At 42.3% G+C, this 21,792-nt stretch overlaps 1 protein-coding gene and 1 long non-coding RNA gene across 15 annotated transcripts in view; both read right to left on the bottom strand.

Annotated features, from left to right (window-relative positions):
- LOC138742262 (N-acetyl-beta-glucosaminyl-glycoprotein 4-beta-N-acetylgalactosaminyltransferase 1-like) overlaps window positions 1-21,792 on the bottom strand; it is a 710,446-nt gene that overhangs the window by 405,855 nt on the left and 282,799 nt on the right. The window lies entirely within an intron of this gene.
- The window catches only part of LOC138742292 (uncharacterized), a 93,628-nt gene that overhangs the window by 57,699 nt on the left and 14,137 nt on the right, over window positions 1-21,792 (bottom strand). For all 5 annotated transcript variants that reach the window (XR_011344041.1, XR_011344042.1, XR_011344044.1 and 2 more), the window contains exon 2: window positions 21,225-21,325. This is a non-coding gene — a long non-coding RNA (uncharacterized lncRNA). The remainder of the gene's footprint in view (window positions 1-21,224; window positions 21,326-21,792) is intronic.

Genomic DNA, 21,792 nt, shown 5'->3' with positions numbered 1-21,792 from the left:
GAGTGATGTTATTTTAATTTCTAGGATGTCAATTGGCATGGTTTCAGAAATATTTCTGTAAAATTCCAATCAAGTTTATTATCATCTGATTGCACAAGTAGAACCTGACGAAACAGCGTACAGTGGTCCTCGGTGCAAAACATGCAGACACAACACACATATAGACAAATAATACATAGACAGGACAAGTATACATGTACAGAAAGAAAGATATATTGTTTCATGAATACGAGAGTCTCAGATGGTTGCTGAGACCAGTTCCTTTGGTCTTTCAGCATTCTCACTGCCTGTGGGTACAAGCTCATTTTTCAGCCTAGTGGAGCTAGCTCTGATGTTTCTGTACCTCCCTCCCAACATGAGCAGCTGAAAGTTGTGTGCACCCTTTTCAAACAACAATCCCAGTAGGTCATGCCGATGGGAGGAAGGAAGACTCCAGTGATCCTCTCTGCCACACTTTGAAAACTTTGTACATTTAAACATGGCAGGTAATTTAAAGGAACAGCGCATGGTTCATTTAAACATCGCAGGAACCACCAGTGGCAGACTCAGGGACCAGGTGAAGACCGGATTACACGGATGCAGAGAAGGTGGCTACAGATCAAACTGGCATTCCAGGCCCTATCCTGGTACCCAAGAAGAGTAGTGTGAGCTGCCTCAACGATGACCGCCCAGTCGCACTAACTTCTACTGTGATGAAATGCTTTGAGAAGCCGGTCATGGCCAGAATTAACATGTACCTAAACAAAGATCTGGACCCACTGCAATTCGCCTATCGTCACAAAATCGCTCCACAGCTGATGCAATATCACCGGCTCTCCATTCAACTCTGGATCACCTCAAAAACAGCAATTCATACATATGGCTGCTCTTCATCAACTACAGCTCGCTCTTCAATTCCATTATTCCCTTAGTGCTGGTCAAGAAGCTCCAAGCCCTGGGCCTCTGTATTCCTCTCTGCAATTGAATCCTTGACTTCCTCATCGGAAGGCCACAGTCAGTAAGAATTGGAAACTATGTCTCCTCACTTATTATCAACACAAGTGCACCCAAAGGATGGATGCTTAGCCCACTGCTCTACTCATTATACTCATGACTGTGTGGCCAGGCACAATTAAAATGCTATCTATATTTGTTAAATACACATACTGTAAATATTTGTGTATAATGCGACCCCCCCCCCCATTTTTGAGGGGAAATTTTTTTACCCGTGTATAATACGACCACCCCCCCTCATCCGCCCGAGTCGTACTGGTGTCTCTCTCCCCCCTCGCCAGCCCGAATCATGTTGCATACCCTCATTTTGCCTTCCCGATTGAATGGAGAGTTTAGCCTTGACTGATCTCACTGCTATCCTATCCCTTGACCTGAAGGCCTCATCATGGGCTCTGAGATGGGACCGGACGTCTACCCCATTTCATGTTCTGCAGAAAATTTGATTGATAATTACTATGAAAACACAACAAGGTCTTAGAAATAACAGAATCCATCTTGCAGAGTTATTTTAATTACAAAGATCTACAAATCATTTCATACATTTGAAAGGTCTGATTGCTGGCTGATTAGAATATTGACCATCATGCCCTTTTCAATATGATTCATTGTTATTTATTCCACAGTGTTTACCGACTTTATCAGGAAATGCATGGATGAGTGTGTTCCTTCTGAGACCATCTGAGTGTATCCTAACAAGAAGCCAGGGATGAACCAAGAAATCTATAAAATGTAGAAAACCTGGTCAATGGTGTTCAGATTAGGAGGTTCAGAAATGCACGGAAAGACCAGACGCAACTTCTGGAATGCCATAACCATTGCAAAGGGTCAATCTTGGAACAAGTTGGAGTAACAGGTGGATGCTCAGCAGCTGTGACAGAGCTCGGCACACTGTCACATCGATAAGGAGAAACAAGGTAACATTGACTGTGATGCATCTCATCCGGACAAGCTCAATGCCTCCTCTGCTCGCTTTGAAAGGGAAAACAATGAAGTACCCTTGCAAGTCCCCACAACCCTGGAAACTCGGTGTTCCCAATTTCTGGGCCTGATGTGGACATAGCTGCAGGAGGGGAAATCCTTGAAAAGCATCTGGCACAGACGATGTACTTGGCCATGACCTAAAGTCACGCGTGAACCGACTGGCTGGAGATTTTGCTCACATTGTCAACCTTGCTACAACAGTTAGAAGTCCCTAGCTCTTCAAAAAGATATCAATTATTCTGGTGAGAAGACCAAGGTATCCTGCCACAAGTACTATATACTGAGATTAAGATGCTGGTAATGGAGCAGATAAATTCTTGTCTCAGGAAGGACCTTGACCACTCCAGTTCCCTTATTGTCACCCAACAAATCAACAGTAGATTCTATTTTGTTGGCCTTCCACTCTGTACCTGAACCACAAGAACACCTCCGTTCATTAACTAGAGCACAACGTTCAACACCATCATATACACAAAACCTATGACCAAACTAAGAGATCTGGGACTCTGTTCACTCCACTGCAATTGGATCCTTGACTTCCTCACTAGCAGACCCCAATCAATGAGGTTCAAAATCATTGCCTCCTCCTTGTTGACCATCAATATAGGGACACTCCAAGGCTGCATGTTTAGTCCCATAAGTCCATAAGATATAAGAGCAGAAGTAGACCATTTGGCCCGTCAAGTTCCCTTCACCACTGTACACTTGTTAAATTGAAAAGAGATATTAAATACAAAAGATAGATGATAAAAGGAAGATCAGAAAAAAGTGTGCCATTAAAATTCTGCAGGCAATCCTTTTTGGGGAGCCTGAGCAGTCCACAATTGTTGTGGTGGTTTTTGTTTCCTTTATGAAGTATCTGTTCAGCTGCAACAAGTCTGTATTTCAGGGCATATATACAATAATAAATATATTGTATATATGGTGCTCTCCATAATGTTTGGTACACTTTTTTTCCTTTATTTGCACCTATGTTTCACAGTTTTAAAATCAAACAACTCACGAGTAAATAAAGTGCACATCCAGATTTTATTCAAGATTATTTGTAGACATTTTGGTTTGACGAGGTAGAAATTACTGCACTTTTTCAACATAGTCCCCTCATTTCAGGACACCACCATGAAGCCAACTTCACAAGTGTTTGTGAGTACTCAGGCAAGATTAGGTGCTTCACTGGTGCAGGTATAAAAGAGTTAGGCTTGCTTCTAAGCTTTAGATCACCTTTGGAGTCTGTAGTTGCCAATTTTCCAACACGAGGACCAGAGTTGTGCCAATGAAAGTCAAAGAAGCCATCATGAGGCTGTAAAACAAGAACAGTAAAAGATATTGCCCAAACCTTAGGATTTCCAAAATCAACTGTTTGGAACATCATGAGGAAGAATTACTGGTGAGCTCAGTAATTGGATCTGATATTCCAAGGATGAGCTCCACTGCGGATGACAGAAGAATTCTCATCATGAAGAACAATCCCCAAATGCCTGTCCTACAGATCAGAAACACTCTTCAGGAGCAGGTGTGGATGTATCAATGACTACTGTCTGCTGAAGACTTCATGAACAGAAATGCAGAGGCTACACTACATCATAATGAGAATACTTCTGTCATCCGCAGTGGAGGTCTACCTTGGAATACCAGTCCCTTTGCTTTTACTGAACTCATCATCACGTTATTTTTCTTGATGATGTTCCAAACTGTTGATTTTGGAAATCCTAAGGCATAGGAAATCCGATGCCTTTTATTGTTTTATTCTTGTTTTTCAGCCTTCTTTGACTTTCATTGGCATAACAATGGTCCTCATGTGGAAAAATGGCATCTATACAGACTCCAAAGGTGATCAAAAGCTTTGAAGCAAGTCTAGCTCTCTTATACCTGCACCAATGAAGTAATTAAACATACCAGAGTAATCACATTCACCTGTGAAGCCAAATGTCCCAAACATTATGGTGCCCTGAAATGAGGGGAATATGTATAAAAAATGCAGTAATTGTAGCAATTTTTCATCAAACCAAAATGTATATAAATAACCTTGAATAAAATCTGGATGTGCACTTTATTTACTCGTGAATTGTTTGATTAAAACTGCTTCAAAGTGTTAAGGTGACCTTCTGTTTCAAAGCTCCTTCGAGTGCTCTATTTAATAATGTGATTACTGAAATGGCAGTTCTTTTGATTCCGCATTCAACCAAATATAATAAACTGACAACAGTTTTGTAAAATACACTATTAAGAGAATTTTCTTCGTCCTTCTTGCTGAGTTATCCAATCAGCTTTTGAAGTGGTGCACAGACAATTTTCAGTCATTCTTGTCACAGGGATAACAAGCAGAGTTTAGCTGTATTAATTCAGGGTTGAATGTGGGAAAAAATGCAAGGCTTCCTGGTCTGCACTCAATATTAAATCAGCTACAATAATTTTTGTATCAGAGGCTATAGAAGATGAGCTTAAATCTACATGATCTGACTTTACAGCACATTGGTGGTGGGTAAATTAATGGAGAGGGTTCTTAGAGATGGTATACACAATTATTTGGAAAGACAGATTAGTTATGAATAATCAACACAGTTTTTTATGTGGTAGATCATGTTTAACAAATCTTACAGAAATTCAAGGAGGTTACTAAGAAAGTTGACAAGGGGAAGGCTGTGGATGCTGTCTATATGGACTTTAGAAAGGCCTTTGACAAGATTCCGCACAAGAGGTAGTTAGGAAGGTTCAAGCATTAGGTATTAATATTGAAGTAGTAAAATGAATTCAACAAATGGTTGGATGGAAGATGTCAGGGAGTAGTGGTGGAAAATTGTTTGTCAAATTGGAGGCCAGTGACTAGTGGAGGGCCTCAGCAATTGGAACTGGGTCCATTGTTGTTTGTCATATATATTAATGATCTGTATGACTGGGTGGTAAATTGGATTAGTAAGTATGCAGATGATATGAAGATTGGTGGTGTTATGAACAGGGAAGAAGGTTATTAAATCTTGCAGTGGATATAGAACGATTAGAAGAGTGGGCTGAAAGATGGCAGATGGAGTGTAATACTGATAAATGCGACGTGCTACATTTTGGTAGTACTAATCAAAGGTTATACAACTTAAATCGTAGACAATTGAAGAGTGCAGTAGAAAAAAGGGATTTAGGAATTCTGGGGTGCATAATTCTCTGAATGTTGAGTCACATGTAGATAGGGTGGTGAAGAAAGAATTTGCTATGTTGGCTTCATAAATCAGAGTATTGAATACAGGAGCTGGGATATCATGTTGATGTTGGTGAGGCCAAATTTGGAAATATTGTGTGCAATGTTGGTCAATGAAGCATATAAACAGAATAGAGAGAGAGTGGAGAGGAAATTTACAAGAATATTGCCTGTGTTTCAATTACAGGGAAAGGTTGAGCAGGCTGCGACTTTATTCCCTGAAGCGTAGAAGATTGAGGGGTGATTTGATAAAGGTATTTAAAATTAGGAGCAGGACAGATAAAGTCAATGTGGACAAGATTTTTTCCATTGTGAGAGGGGGAGATTGAAACAAGAGGTCATGGATTAAGATTGAAGTGGGGGGAAAGTTTAGAGGAAACGTGAGAGGGAATTTCTTCACTCAGAAGCTGGTGGGAGTGTGGAATGAGCTTCCAGCCGAAGTGGTGACATGGTTCAATTTCAATATTTAAAGAAAAGTTGGATAGATATGTGGACGAGAGAGGTGTGGAGGAATATGGGCCAGGTGCAGGTCAATGGGACTAGGCGGGAGAAGGTGTTCATCATGGACTAGTAGGGCCAAAACGCCCTGTTTCTGTGCTGTAATTGTTATACGGTTATATGGCATCAGCAGGTTGTTTGGCTCTGGAGGCATCTCTGGCACATTTCTATCCTCATCCATTTCCTGATGCAAGCAAGAATTTTAATAACATTTCCTATCCTTATTCCAGAAGGGTTAAAACTCATTTAAGCACCAGCTACTTCAACCCAAACTAACATCACACTGGCCTGGGGTGCAGTGCGTGATGTGCCCATTAAAAAAAAAATTAGGTGTCATGTTCAGAACAATCCAATTGGAGGGTCTATATGGTTTTTAATCTCTCCCTACTTCAGAGAATTGGGTAGATTTACGATGTAACAGGCTTATGTGGGAAATACATCTTCTACGCATCTGTGTTTATCCACACAGAACCTTAGCCTATACAGGTTCAAACCCTTTCATTAAAAAGCAGAAAAGTTCAGATGTTAGAAATACATAAAAATAGAAAATGCAGCAAATAATCTGTAGGTCAGGCAGCACCAATGTTTTAGGTCAAAAATCCTTCAAATTTTTTTTAAAAAATTAGAAAATGAATGTTTTAAGTTACAGGGTAAGAAAACTAAGGAAATGTCTCTGATTAGGTTAAAAAAAAATCAAAAACTCTCCACATTTTGGAAATCTGAACTAATCCATTCATGTTACCATCTACGAAATGCCAACTGTAACTCTCCCATTGCCCACAATTTTACCATTACATCAAGCAACTCAATTCAAAGGTGGTAGAAGTGCTCTTTCTTATCTCGAAACACAACATCTGTATTTTGTGCCTAATCGTGCACTGCCTGCAATGGAAATGTTTGATCTGTTTGTCCTTTCCGTTTCATCCCAGGTATTGAACCCAACATTTCTCACCTCAATTAGCACAAAATACATGCAAGAAAGTCCAAAGGAAATCGATAGATAAAACTACATTCTTGAAGGACCATACAGTTCTAAACAGGCCCTTGGGCCCAGAAAGTCCACATGACACCCTGTAAGGAGTTTTGTACTATCTCCCCGTGTCTGCGTGGGTTTTCTCCAGGGGCACCCAGTTTCCTCCCACCCTTCAAAACGTACCTGGGTGTAGGTAAATAGGGTATAATTTGGACAGAACGGACCTGTAGGCCCCAATTGGTCTGTTACAGTGCTACTTGTCTAACTAATTAAAAAAAAATTATCCTGAAATTTCTTTCTGTGTAAGGGACATAAAACCTCAATATGCTCTTGGGGGGGGGGTGGGGGGGGGGGGTCAATAAGATACTACTGAAAGATTCTACCAGGAGAGACTTCCACCAGGATACAAAGGACCCCCAAAACTAACAGACATGATTTATTTTTTCTCAAATATTGCTAACAACCATCAGCACATTTCCACACTTTGTATTTCTGCTTGTTTTACATTCACAAGACAGAACAAGATAAAACTATACCCTCCAAATGAAATTAAGTTGACTTCAAAAATACATAGGTCAGAATTGATTCTGAACATTTCGATCAGTAAATAATAATTCAAGTTTGATTTTAAATTACCCAATGTATGTTTACATCCATGTAAAAGAAAGTACTGCTTTATGTCCTGTGTAAAGCTCCAACACAATGGGTAAAGCTCCCTCCCGCCTGCCATCCTGATGAAGCATTGAGCAAAGACAAAGGGGTCTAACTTCAACAGTCTCTGACAATAGGCATGGGAATTGCAGTGTGACTAACTGATTGCAAAGGAACTGATTAAACTGCAAGCTCATCATAACGTTTCAGTATCCAAGCTGGTGCTAAAAGTACTGTTCTCGCAGCAGCAGAGGGTTAATATTGAGAATGGCTGTCCCTTGCTCAGCTTAAAGCTGGAGTGTCCAAAGGCGGGTGATGTGGCTGAAGCAAGGGTGTCAGTCATTTTCCAGCTGAAGTTGGCTGCTGAAGGATGACATGTCAGAGAACAGACCCCAAGGTTACCCTTCGCTGCACTGGTGGCCAATGTGGAGAAGCTATAAATTGGGGAAGATGTTCTCATCGAGTTAGACATGTACTTCATGGAAACAGGACCTTCTGCCCATCGAGCCTGAAGTGACAGCGATCACCTGTTTAAACCAGTACCATTTTACTTTCTCATCAACTTCCCCCAAATTCTGCCACTCACCTACATGCTAGAGGCAATTTGCAATGGACAATCAACCCATAGGTCTTTGGGCAGTGAGAGGAAACTGGAGAATCTGCACTTCCACTGGAAGAACGTGTAAACCCCACACAGAGAGAATCTAGGTCATTGGTGCTGCCTGGAAGTGGCTCTACCACTTCTACTGGCCAAGTGGCCACTTTGCACCCCCACCAAGTCAGAAGGGCTTCCAAACATGATCAAGGCAGCCATTGAAAGAAGTTAAAATGTGAGAATTTGAAAACAGTTCCTCAACGATCTCAAGAGAGGTCAGAATCAAAATTTATTGTTATGAACAAATTCATGAAATTCGGTGTTTTGTGGCAGCATCATAGAGCAAACGTTCATATTATAACCATCTTACAACATTATTATAAAAAAATTAAAATGATACTGCACGAAAAGGAAGACAGTGCTTTCTGGTTCATTGATTATTCAGGAATCTGATGACACCGCCTCATGTAGATGTCCTCGATGGAGCGAAGTCTGGTGCCTGTGATGCCGTAGGTTGAGTTAACAACCCTCTGGAGTTATTTTTGTCCTGTGAGTTGGTTCCTCCATACCAGACAGTGATACAACCAGCCGGAATGCTTTCCATGGTACACCTGTAGAAGTTTTTGAGAGTCTTTGGTGACATACCAAATCTCCTCCGACACCTCACAAGGTATAGCAATGGTGGGCCTTCTTTGTGATTGCATCATCAGAGGTTACAGGACAGATCCTCGGAGATGTTGACACCCAGGAATTTGAAGTTCTTTACCCTCTCCACTACTAAGCCCTCGATGAGGACTGGGTCATTCCCCTGACTTTCTCCTAAAGTCCACAATCATCTCCTTGGTTTTGGTAACATTGAGCATAAAGTTGTTGGCGTGACACCATTCAATGAGCTGATCTATCTCCCTCCTGTACGCTTCCTCATTGCTGTTTGTAATTCTGCCATCAACTGTTGTGTCATCTGCAAATGTAGATAGCATTTTAATTGTGCCTGGCCACACAGTCATGGGTGTTTAACCAGTAGAGTAGTGGGCTAAGCACAAATCCTTGGGGTGCACTTGTGTTGATAATCAGTAAGGAGGAGATGTTGTTTCTAATTTGTACTGACTGTGGTCTTCCGATGAGAAAGTCAAGGATCCAGTTCCAGGGTGGGGTACAGAGGCCTGGAGTTTGTAGTTTCTTGACCAGCACTGAGGGAATAATGGTATTGAAGGCCAAGCTGTAGTCGATGAAGAGCTATGAATGAATATGTATGAATTTCTGTTTTTGATGTGATCCAGAGTTGAGTGGAGAACCAGCAATGTTGCACCTGCTGTGGAGCGATTGGGGCGATAGGTGAATTGCAGTGGGTCCAGATCTTTGCTTAGGTATGGGTGGAGTGGCTGCTGGGACAGGCAGGAGGAGGAGGCTTGGAGGACAAGCTGCAATGGAGGGCACCCATAAAGAGGGCCCATGAGAGTTCATCTAGAGGGAAGATAGCAATATATTGGGGGAGGGAGAGCCGGCCAGGGGTAGTATGGTGGTTAGGCTGTCATCATGGAGCTGGACTTGAGGGTCCAGCATCTTCAAAAAGTGGACAGCTAGCAGTTTCTGAGTGGAAGAAGAGCATGGAGAAGAGGGTGGGGATGTGAGGTTTGCACAGGGGCAGGAATAGAGAAGGATGGATTACTGAAGGGGAGAGAAAAAGAGAGGGGGAGAAGGCGGGGGAGATAACATGAACCAAGGGGTGTTGGGAGGAGTGGGAATAAGGGATGGGAAATCACACTGAAGAAATTCCAATGAGGGCAAAGAAAATATTTCAGGATTGTTCCTAATATTTCCTTGGAAAAAAAATGTCACTTAGCCACTCATGGGAAACCCTGAGTCTGGCCCTACTTATTCAAAAGCATAATAATTCAACGCATCCACCAAGCCACGGGGCATCTATTTACCTTTGGCAAAGTCTGCAGATCCATCATGGAGCTTAACATTCATCTCAGGTCCCATCGAATCAAGTCACCCTTAATTCTGAGGGGCTGCCTTCCCCACAGTTTACCTTGCGGTTTTAACTTGTATTATCCTTTCTAGGACATTTCAGTGAAGGCATTTCCGCTGAAGTCTCAGATGTGGTTTGTTAGTGTCATGCAGTAATACAGCACAGACTCTTTTGGCCCAACTCATCCATGCTCACCAAATTGCCACCCTGAGTGAGACCCATTGGCCAACACTTGTCCCATATCCTTATAAACCTTTCTAATCCATGTGCCTACCTAAATGTTGTTGAAATGTTGTAATTGTTCCCGCCTCTAGCACTTCCTCTGGCAGTTCATTGCATCTCCCACTTTCATTGCATCTCACACCTTCTGTGTGGAGAAGGTTCCCCTTTTATATCTTTCCCCCTCAGGACCTACCATAGGTCATGTAACCATCTGAAAACTCAACACTACAGTAAGCACAAAACATTTCTAGAATTGGAACACATCTAACTACAAACAGTTAATTTTTCAGGTTGATCAAAAGATCATCAACTTCAACCAAAAGTTCTGTTTCTCTTTCCCAGATGCATCCTGTGTTGCTGAAGATTTCCCTTTCATTTTATATGGCAATGTTTGATGGTCATTAAAAGGCCTGGGAACATCAATATTTAGCTCTACAAGATTGAGAATTTCTATTCACTAAAACTATGGCTAATGATCTGCCAGAATCTACCTCTCATTTGCTACCTCAGAAATATCTCTGCCTGAACTTCACCATTACATTTGGGTTCTAAGTGGACATAGCACCCAGCCAACAGATGTTGCCGAGCAAAATTTCCAGCGGAATATATTTCCTCTTTATTCACCACATAGATATCTATGGCAGTCATGATCTATCACCTGGCAAGGAGGAAACTTCTGAAGTACTTCTACTCCTATCTCTAGCTCGACCTCGGGACATAATGAATACATCTGTGAAGTCACTTCCTTTGACATCTGTCAGCTTTGTTAACCGTTCTCCATCTGACTGGAATGTCTGAAGGAACTTGACAAGATATGCAAGTTGATTAACTTCATTTCAAACAGTGGAGGTATCCAGGATTGCCAGTGTGCTGTAATAGAGGAAAGCTTCCGATTTGGACAAGGAATATCAGATAAGTGAAAAATTACTGATGTCTACAAGTGGCCATTTGTCTGAGGTAACAGTCACAAACCAAACTGCAATGTGTTGAATGATTAGAAATTGGGAAAACTGAACTTAATGAGCTCCCAGAAAAATAAGATGATATCACTTTTTAAAGGTGACACGGGTCAACTACAATAATCCACTCATTTCACCTGGAATAACCCACTTATTTCACCTGAAATAATTTGATTGGAATATAATGAGTGTTGCAAGAGAGGGTCCAGTGCCAAGAATGCTTATTTAATATTCCTGTCAGCATTTAAAGCATTTTCCATAACATTGAGAACACACTTTTCAGATAGACTTCCTTTGTAATAAGAGGAAAACAAGCCTATTTGTATTTCAGTAACATGTTTCATCACAATATCGACCGAATTTTGATTCTCATTTATGCCTCAACAACAATCGTGCCTTCCACAATAAATCACCGCTCTTCATTACTTCAGTGTCAAAAGATATATTAGAAGGGCAAGTTTCTTGCCGGTGGCACACCTCGACATTAACCTATTGGTACTTCTCAACATGTCTTTTTTTTAAAAGATCCAAATGATTGATTAATATCATTGTTTTAATTTTTTAATATTTTCTTTTATTAGTCCTCCCAAGCAGTTTCTGCATAGATCTGTAACGGTTATATGGTTATTGCAGGGTAAATGGCGCAATTGTTTCTTGGTGGAAAAGATAACATTAAAGGAGACAAGTGAACAACTGTGGGTTACACCTCCACTAATCCTCTTCTCACCCTATTGCCTGGAAGGGTTCTATTCCTCTCTCTCAATTCCTCCACCTCCATTTCATCTGCTGCCAAGATGAGGGTTTCCATTCCAGCACATCCGAGATGTTCTCCTTCAAAAAAGGACTCCCTCTACTGCCATTGACTCACCCCCTTACCCGCATCTCCTCAATTTCCCGCACATCTGCCCAGGCCCTCTCCGCCCCAAGATGCAATAATGCCAGGACTCCTTGTCCTCTCCTTCCAACCTCTGTATCAAATGTATCATCTTCCACAATTTCTAGCGCCTAAATTGCGATCCCACCACCAGGCATATCTTTCACTCTCCTTCCCTTTCCATTCTATGCAGGGGCCTCCCTTATCCACTCATCCCTTCCTGCTAATTCCTCTCTTGGTATCTATCCTTGTAAGCACAAGAAAAGCACACACGCCTCCTCCCTCACCATCATTTGTGGCCCCAAACAGTCCATCCATTTGAAGTGAATTTTGCTTGTGAATTTGCAGGGAATTTCTACTCGATCTGGTGCTCTCATTATGGCCGCATCTATATCAGAGAGACTGGATGCAAACTGGGAGATTGTTGCATTGAGCACTTTCTGTGTACTGCAATAACAGAAGCCTGAGAGTGGCCAATCATTTTAATTCCATAAGCCATGTCTGTCCATGGTCTTATGTATGGCCAAACCATGGCTACCTGCAAATTTGGAGGAACAACATCTAAAATTCCATCTGGACTCTCTCCAATCTGATAGCATTAACTTTGACTTCATTGGTTTCTGTTAAACCCCACCCCAAGTCTCTCCCTTTCCTTATCCCTCTGTTTCCTTTCTCGCTCTCCCCACCCCTTCTCTCTTCAGAGAGCTACCTCCTACCCCTAGCACCTCAGCTTTTTTTTTCCTATTTTACCCTCCCATTCATATTCACCCAATACATCTTCACCAGTACTCATCCCACTGTCCCTTCCTCCCTTCTCTCCTCCTGACACCTTTTTATTTCAGGCATCTGCCTGCATTTAGCTCACACCTTGATGAAGGGTTCAGGCCCATAAGGTTGGTTATCCTATACAGTACTCTCCACAGATGCTGTGTGACCTTCTGATTTTCTCCAGCATTTTTTGAGTATTGTGTTTGACTATCCTTGAGTTGGGAGATGACAGAACACAAAGTCCAATTTTTTTTCCCCAAATCCATTGAGAAAATAAATACTTATCATGGATGACACAAGGCATGATATAGAATAAAAATGATATGGGGGCTCTGATATCCAGAATACAAGATGAAATGGCCTTTTCTGATTCAGGGCTTTGTCTCATTAGCCCTTTTTATAGTGGAAAAAATAGCCAGTGTAAAGGCAGATATTCTCTTAACCGACCTTCATAAAACCTCCACGTGTGGATTGAGCACACGGACTCCGATCCATCCAGAGGTTGGTCTCTCAGGAGGAGCAACTCGCGCCACCTCACTCCATAAATGAGCTGCCGCTGAATGCGGCTGCTTAGGGGGCGGGCTGATGACATCGCGATGACTTCGTCTGCCCGCGACCCAAGAGCGCGAATTTTAAAACCCCATAAGTGCGCATGCCAGGGAACTCATTGCAGGTGTGTTCATAAGGCTGCCTGCCCACATCGCAACCATTGTTCTTACCTACTCTAAGGTCGCCATTTTCTGGTAGAGGGCACCTTCCCTCTCGGTGCGTATGGATGATGTCATGTTGGCGGGTGGCACTAGTCACCCCCCCCCCCCACCATCAGCTCTGGAGGACACCACACAGCGGCACTTTCCATGAAAGCAACACTGGACCAGCATTTCAGCCTTCTCTATAAAAAAAACTGTCCACTTTTTTTAATCCATCCCCCCACCCCCAACCCCCCAGGAAGCCATCCTCAATGCGGCGTCGCTCCATAAAAACATTTTTACATTAACCGTATTTCACACATTCATTACGTCAGGAACACCTTCAACAAGTAAATGAAGCAGGCATCATTTCCCCTTTGCATTCTCTAATCCTGGTGAGAATTAGAATACAGGAACGCAACTGAATTTGAAGTTACAGTATTTGCTTTAAACAAGTTTGTCATTTTTTTTTTGACCAATAAAATGTCAAAAATCTGAACAGAATAAATCTTAAACCAGCATTTTAATTTTAATTTAATTGAGATCAAAATATAAAATAAAATAAATCCAAAGTACGTATATTATGCCTTAGCACTTCAAAATACTCCACTGCTTGCAGATGCATTCGATGAAATACTCAGACTGAGAAACGAAACAGAAAACACCTCTTCAACCACAGAAGTAAAAAAAAATGACTGCATCGCAAATTGATTTGTTGTTGGCATTCCTCACCTCAGCAGCTCTGAGCGTGTGTGGATGCTCATTACTTGCTGAAACTTGGCTACAAGGAAGGAGATGCAACATTGCCAAGCAAGCGATTGCAATGTAAAAAGCCACTGCCTGTCAATCAGCTGCAGTTGGCCCTTAAAATAAATGCCAGTATTGATTAGTGGCTAAATATAAACTCAAAGCAAATGTCATATCAACAGGATACTCTGCTTTTGAAAAGAATATAAAAGATGAATATATCAACCTGAAATACAGGAAGTAGAAGAAAGAAATGGGCCACCATCAGTGGAAAAGAAACTGGCAACGGAAGTGTTATATTTTTGTGAAGGCGTGTGGTGGCTCTTTGCCGTACTTGCACTCAATTTTACTGTCATGGATTTGAATACGTTCTCAGAGCTTCCCACGAGAAATTTGGATGATGGCAGGTGGAGGAGCCTTGGTGCCTCCCAGAACAGCAATTGTGAAATATGCGTGATGCAGCTAAGATCCACCAATAGTGAGGTTGGTGAATGTTTTGTGAGATAGGTGGGATGTGAATCAAATGAGCTGCTTTGAGCTACACTCATTGAGGTAAGCCTTTGAGCTGTTAGGAGTATAGTCAGTTGTCACAGGATAACCAGCCTCTGATCGGTTTCCATACCACAGTGTTTATGAAGTTCGCCAGGCTGAAATTCTGGTCAAAGTGGTCCACCCCGGGAGGATGTTGAAGATGGCAATGCCAGTGATGCACGCACCACGTCTTTACCTACCAGCAAGCTGGTATTCTGTTTACTGCAGCAGCAGAGCCCTCAGAGAGAGTGCCCGGCACATGAATGCTGTCCGATCTGCTGAGGTCATCCAGCAGCTTATCGTTTGCTCAAAGTTCAAGTATGAATGTGCATGAAGTTGCTGACCAAGCAGTTCCAGCAAAGAGAGGGCCAGTGGCCCAGACACGGCGAGCTCCGACAGCGGCAGCGGCAACGGGCCTGGATGCGGCGAGGCCTGGCAGGAGCAATCGCGAAGGGAAGCTCAATTTTGATTTTGTGTCTGAAATTTGATGTTAGCTATTAGAATAAGTCTTGCTGGTAATGTAACCACAAATTTCAGTCATCTCCTGGAGCACTACACGATTACCGTTAGGGAGTTGGGGAGGAATTTCCCAAAGTTTTTTCCTAAAATTGGCCACAGGTTTTTTTTTTCCCTTTGGTTTTTTGTCTCCCCCCCAGGAGCCACAGTACCAACGTATTAGGGCAGAGAGTGGTAGTAAATCAAAAGGAGCAGTGGAAAGACAGAGACCAAGAGAGAGAGAGAGAGAGAGAGAGAGAGAGAGAGAGAGAGAGAGAGAGAGAGACACACACACACACACACACACACACACACACACACACACACACACACACACACACACACACACACACACACACACATACACACAGTGTGGGTATTGCAGCCAGGGGAGTGGAATGTTCCTCTTGCAGGATGGGGTTGTCAGGGAAGCCAGCAGTATCCCTGATTACTTCATATGGGAGATGAGCATCCAGCTGCAGCTCCTGACAAACCAAGTTAAGGAATTAGAGCTGGAATTGGATGAATGCCGGGTGTGATTGACACGAGTGAGTTGCAATGACACTATCACACCTAGGAGGCAGGAGGAGGGTAGATGAATGATAGTCAGGGAAGGGAAAGGTTACAGGCAGGCAGTGCAGGGCACCCCTGTGGCCATTCCCCTGAATAACAAGTATACCATTTTGAATATTGTTGAGGGGGATGACCCACCAGGTACAAGCCATGGCAGTCAGGTCTCTGGCATAAAGTCTGGTCCTGTGGCTAAGAAGGGAAGGGATGCGAAAAGGTGAGATGCAGTGATACAGGATTTCATAGTAAGGGGGAAAGATAGAAATTTCTGCGAAGGAGGATGAGTAACCTGGATGGTATGTTGTCTCCCTAGTTCCAAGGTCAGAGAAATCTCAGATTGGGTTCTCGCCATTCTCAGGAGGGAAGGTGAGCAGCCAGATGTTGTAGTCTATGTAGGGACCAATAACATGGGTAAGGAGGTCCTACAAGGAGAGTTCAGGGAGTTAGGCGCTTGGTTGAAGGATGGGACCTCCAGGATTGCTACCCGTGCCACATGCTGGTGAGGTTAGAAATAGGAAGATAATGCAGCTTAGTCCATGGATGAAGACATAGTGCAGGAGGGAGGGTTTCATGTTTCTGGATCATTGGGCTCTCTTCCAGGGAAAGTGGGACCTGTTCTGACTGATGTTTTGCATCTGAACAAGACGGAGACTAATATCCTTGCAGTAAGCTTTGCTCATGCTGCTCTGGTGGGTTTAAACTAGATTTTCAGGGGGAGGGGAACCAGAGTAGAAGAGGGAAAATATGATGTTAAAATTGCATGCACCATTAGAAGTCAACAGGTTGAGCGTGGTGGAAATGTTCTCAGGTGCATCTATTTCAATGCAAATATTATAGGAAAGGCTTGGAGCGTGGAGTGGCACATGGAATTATGACATTGTTGCAGGAGGAGCAGGACTGGCAGCTCATTTGTTCCAGGCTTCCGTTGCTTTAGATGTGATAGAAAGGCGGGGGGTGGGGGGGGGATGAAAGAGGTAGGAGTGGCATTGCTCGACAGGGAAAACATCACAGATGTGCTTAAGTAGGACAGACCAGAGGGCTCGTCTACTGAAGCTATATGGTTGGAGCTGAGGAACAGGAAAGATATGACCACACTCTTGTATTATACACTGCTCAATAGTTAATGAGAATTGGAGGAGTAAATCTGCAGAGAGAGCAGACAGCTGCAAAAAAACTTAAGGTTGTTATATTACGAGATTTTAATTTTCCACATATTGACTGGAACTTTCATACGCTAGAAGAGATGGATGGCTTGGAGTTTGTCAAATGTGTTCAGGGAAGTTTTCTAAATCAATATATAGAAATACCAACTAGAGAGAGTGCAATATTGAACCTCATATTAGGACAGGTGACTGAATTATGTGTAGGGGAACACTTTGGGTCCAGTGATTAAAATGACATTAGTTTCAAGTTAATTATGGAGAAGGATAGGTCTGGGCCTCAGGTTGAGATTCTAAATTGGAGAAAGGCCAATTTTGAGAAAATGAGAAAGGATCCAAAATGTATGGATTGGAATAAGTTGTTTTCGGTCAAGGATGTGCAAGGTAAGTGAAGGACCCTCAAAGGAAAATTTTTGAGAGCTTGCATGTTCCTGTCAAGATCAAAGGCAAGGTTAGAAGATATAAGGAATCTTGGTTTTCAAAGGATATTGGAGATCTGGTTCAGAAGAAGAGGTGTATAACAGGTATAGGCAACATGGAGCAAATGAGGTACTTGAGGAGTATAAAAATTTGCAAGAAAAACCTCAAGAAAGAAATCAGGAAGGATAAAAGAGAGGAGGTTGCTTGAGCAGACAATATGAAGGAAAATCCTAAGTGTTTCTACAGGTATATTAAGAGCAAAATGGATAGAAAGGGACAAAATTGGTCCACTTAAAGATCAGAGTTGTCAGCTTTATATGAAGCCAAAAGAGATTGGGGCGTTTTTTTTTCCATCAGTATTCACTCAGAAAATGGACACTGAATCATGGGAAGTAAGGAAAACAAGCAGTGAGGTCATGGAACCTATACACATTAAAGAGGAGGAAGTGCTTGCTGTCTTAAAGCAAATAAGGGGGGATAAATCCCCAGGGCCTGACAAAATATTCCCTTGGACCTTGAGAGAGGCTAGTGTAGAAATTGCAGGGGCTCTGGCAGAAATATTTAAAATGTCCTTAGCCACGGGTATGGTGCCAGAGAATTGGAGGGTTGCTCATGCTATTCCATTGTTTAAAAGGCTCCAAAAGTAACCCTGGAAAGTATAAGCTGGTGAGCCTGACATCAGTCGTTGACAAATTATTGGAAAGTGATCTAAGAGAGTGGATATACAATTATTGGGATAGCCAGGGACTGATTAGGGTTAATCAACATGGTTCAGTGTGTGTTAGGTCATGTTTAACCAACCTTGCAACATTTATCAATGAGATTACCAGAAAAGTTGACGAAGGAATGCTGTGGATGTTGTCTACATGGACCTTTGACAAGGTCCTGGATGGGAGGTTAGTCAGGGAGATTCAGATGCTCAGTATACATGGTGAAGTAATCAACTGGATTCGACGATGGCTGGGCAGGAGGAGCCAGAGAGTAGTGGTGGAAGATTGCTTCTCAGACTGGAGGCTAATGACTAGTGGTGATCCTCAGGGATTGGTACTGGGATCATTGTTATTTGTCATCAATATCAATGATCTGGATGATAATGTGGTAAATTGGATCAGCAACTTTTCAGACGACACTAAGATTGGAGGTGTTGTGAACAGCAAAGAAGGTTTTCGAAGTTTGCAGAGGGATCTGGACTAGCTGGTGACATGGGCTGAATAAAAAAAATGGCAGATGGAATTTAATGCAGACAAGTGTGAGATGTTGCATTTTGGAAGGACAAACTAAGAAAGGTCATACATGGTAAGTGGTAGGGCACTGAGGAATGTGAGAGAAGAGAGGGGTCTGGGAATACAGATACATAATTCCTTTAAAGTAGGGTTATAAAGATTGATTGATGAAGGCCAATATTGCCAAAAGCTAAGTGTTGAGTATAGGAGTTGGGTTGATATATTAAAGTTTTATAATACATTGGTGAGGCCAAATTTGGAGTATTGTGTGGTGTTTTATTCACCTAACTGCAGGATAGATATCAATAGGACAGAGTGCAAAGATTTACCAGGATGTTGCCCGGACTTCAGGAACTGAGTTACGTGGAAGATTAAACAGCTTAGGACTTTATTCCCTAGAGCATAGAAGAATGAGGGGAGATTTAATAGAAGTATTTAAAATTATGTGGGGAATAGACAAAGTAAATGTTGATAGGCTTTTTCCAATGAGGATAGGTGAAAGGGGAAAAGCTTAGAGGGAACATGAGGGGGGAATTTCTTCACACAGAGAGTAGTGGGGTGTGGAATTGAAATGCTCTATCAATGACTCCAAAGACTGAGTGAGGAATGATAGGCTTTAATACACATTAGACTTCAGCTGGCCCAACTCCATGTGCTCGAATAAATGGCAGGGAGGTCGACCTTTATGGCCAGGTTACAGGGGAGGTGTTATATGGGGTCGAGTCATCAGTGGAAGGGACGGCCACTTATACACAGAGCAGTAACAGTATATACATATTACTACAGGAACGAGCTTCCAGCTGAAGTGGTGAAAGCAGGCTCAATTTTAACATTTAAGAAGAATTTAGACAGGTGCATGGATGGGAGAGGTATGGAGGGTGATGGGCTAGGAGCAGGTCAGTGGGACTAGGCCAAACAAAAAAGATTTGGCATTGACTAGAAGGGCAGAGGGGGCCTGTTTCTGAGCTGTAATTGTCCTATGGTTCTCAGTAGGGGAAAACAAAAGTACAACTGGCTATTTCCAGTTCAGGATGTTGTGTGACTTGGGAGTTGATGTGGTCCCGTGTCCCCAGGTGACAGGCATATCACATTTATGAAGTCCTGTCAAAAAATGTTAGTGAGGATTTTGTGCAGCCATGGAGCTGAGCTTGAGGATGTGATAATGATAAAGCAAAGATTTCTATGACTTTGTTCATATCCAGCTTCTTGACTCCTGTTGGGGTTACTCTCAGTCAGCTAAGTGGGGAATATTTTGTTAATGATGAAAAAGCTTTTGGAATTAGTAAATGGTTAACTCACTGTACAACACCTAGCCTGAGAAGTGATCTTGTAACCCAATTCTTCTGTGACTAATGCAGTTAAGTTTATTGGTTGTGATCCGTGGGAAATTGATAACAAAGACAATTAAGCTCCCTCCAGTATGAGATCCTCATTTATTCCAAATAATGTAATGTTAATATTTCTTTATCCATCAGCCCAAACTTTAATATATTATAACATTCCCTTCCCCAGTACATTAACATGTTAACACTTTTTGTCGCTGATCCACAGAGCTGGAACATTTTCTTCCCCCACATTCATGGATTTCTCCTCAGTCAGATTAGGCACCAATTAGATACACATTTTGCTTTCTTATAAGACTGATCTGCCACTTTTTCCCCCCCACCCCCCCTTATTCTCCTGAGGGCATTGGTCTAACAGATGCATGTTGTTCAAGGCTTGATGCATGGAGGTGCAGAGTGATATGGATTCAAATCCTTTAATCATGTTAGAATTGTGAGCTGAAGCTTTCTACTATTAAATTTTAAACTCTACTTAGATAAAGTTGTCATAGTTGCAAACCATTACCAGTGAGTACACAGTAGGCCAGGAACAATACAACACCACGATCCCTCACATGTCCTGCATGCATCACACTACATAGCCAGGCAGAATTGAAAGCAGCAATGTATGGGTGTAGAGTTAAAAATACTTAAGATTTCTACACACAAGGTCATTCCCCCCCAGGTAAAGGTGGGAGGAGGGGGAGTGGATAGGGGTTACATTTGAAATGGATAACAATTTCTCCTCCTGATCGTAACCCTCTGCTGAAAGTGTGCTTGATAATCGCAGGATCAGGTTCCGTTGTAAATAATTCCTGCAGCCAAATCATTTCCAGTGCTCATTATCTAGGTAACATCTGAACAATATCCTTGAGAAATAATCCATGAGCTACCTGGATTTGTTAGACCTTCAGGAGACACAGGGGCAAAAGCAACACATCAAATCGACGAGAAAGTGAGCAAGCTGCAAATAACTGGTGCCTCCGCTGACCTGGGAGAAATCAATATAAATGGATGAAAGTGGGAAGAAAATGGGAAAATGCTCCAGTCTAAGAGATCAGTCACAAGAAATATGAACATGTTAATGCATTGGAAAAGGGAATCTCATCTTCTATTAAATGCAATACTCCACATAAGTACCCGTGGTTTGTTAATGCATCAACTGGTGACTTGTAGGATAGGATATCAAAATAATGTTGTCATATTTCCCTAGATGCTTAATGAGGATTACACCACTTTTCAAAGGGGATACAGGACGATGGCTGAGAAAATGAACAGAGAAATGCAAATCATTAAATGACAGTGCTAAGTGACAGTAGAAAGAGAGCTGGCGTCTCTGGAATAAAAAGCTGGCAAGTACTGAACCACGTAGTCACTGCACAACTCACTCCGACTCCGCTTGTTCTCCTGTTACATCAGAAAGTGGTTGGGTGCAAAGATTCCAAGGACAAATACTTGGATCAGTAAATGAAGATGGCCATGTTCTCACCTGTGTAGAAACAGGAATGTGACAGTCACATATTACATGTTGTGAACATTTAATGTATTGCCGCTCCCGTGGGTGTGACTAAAATAGATCAGTTGGTAAATAACCACCATCATCAATTCACCTCAAGTATTGACCTCATGCGGACACAGCATAGATACTACTTTTCAATGAAGGACACTGCTACTGCTGCTGGATGCGAATACTAGAAATGTTCTCAAAGACATGGCACTGGGAAGTTGTCGCAGTTCACAGGTTAGGTACGTGTGACTTGGATTATAAGCTTGAATCTTAAAACTGGGACCAGCAGGTAAAATGCCAAAACTTGGAGAGCCTAAAGATACGCAATAAAAATAAAATGTTCTAATCGTGTCCGGCTGAGCTAATGTTTCAGGTTCATGGCCTTCAATTGCAACACAATCCGATGACCTGTCGCAGATGCAACACGTCAACTGCTTCTCTCTCCGTAC

Source organism: Narcine bancroftii, chromosome 1 (assembly GCF_036971445.1).
Source record: "Narcine bancroftii isolate sNarBan1 chromosome 1, sNarBan1.hap1, whole genome shotgun sequence".
Taxonomy (NCBI): Eukaryota; Metazoa; Chordata; class Chondrichthyes; order Torpediniformes; family Narcinidae; genus Narcine; species Narcine bancroftii.
This window is presented reverse-complemented; position numbering and strand designations above follow the sequence as displayed.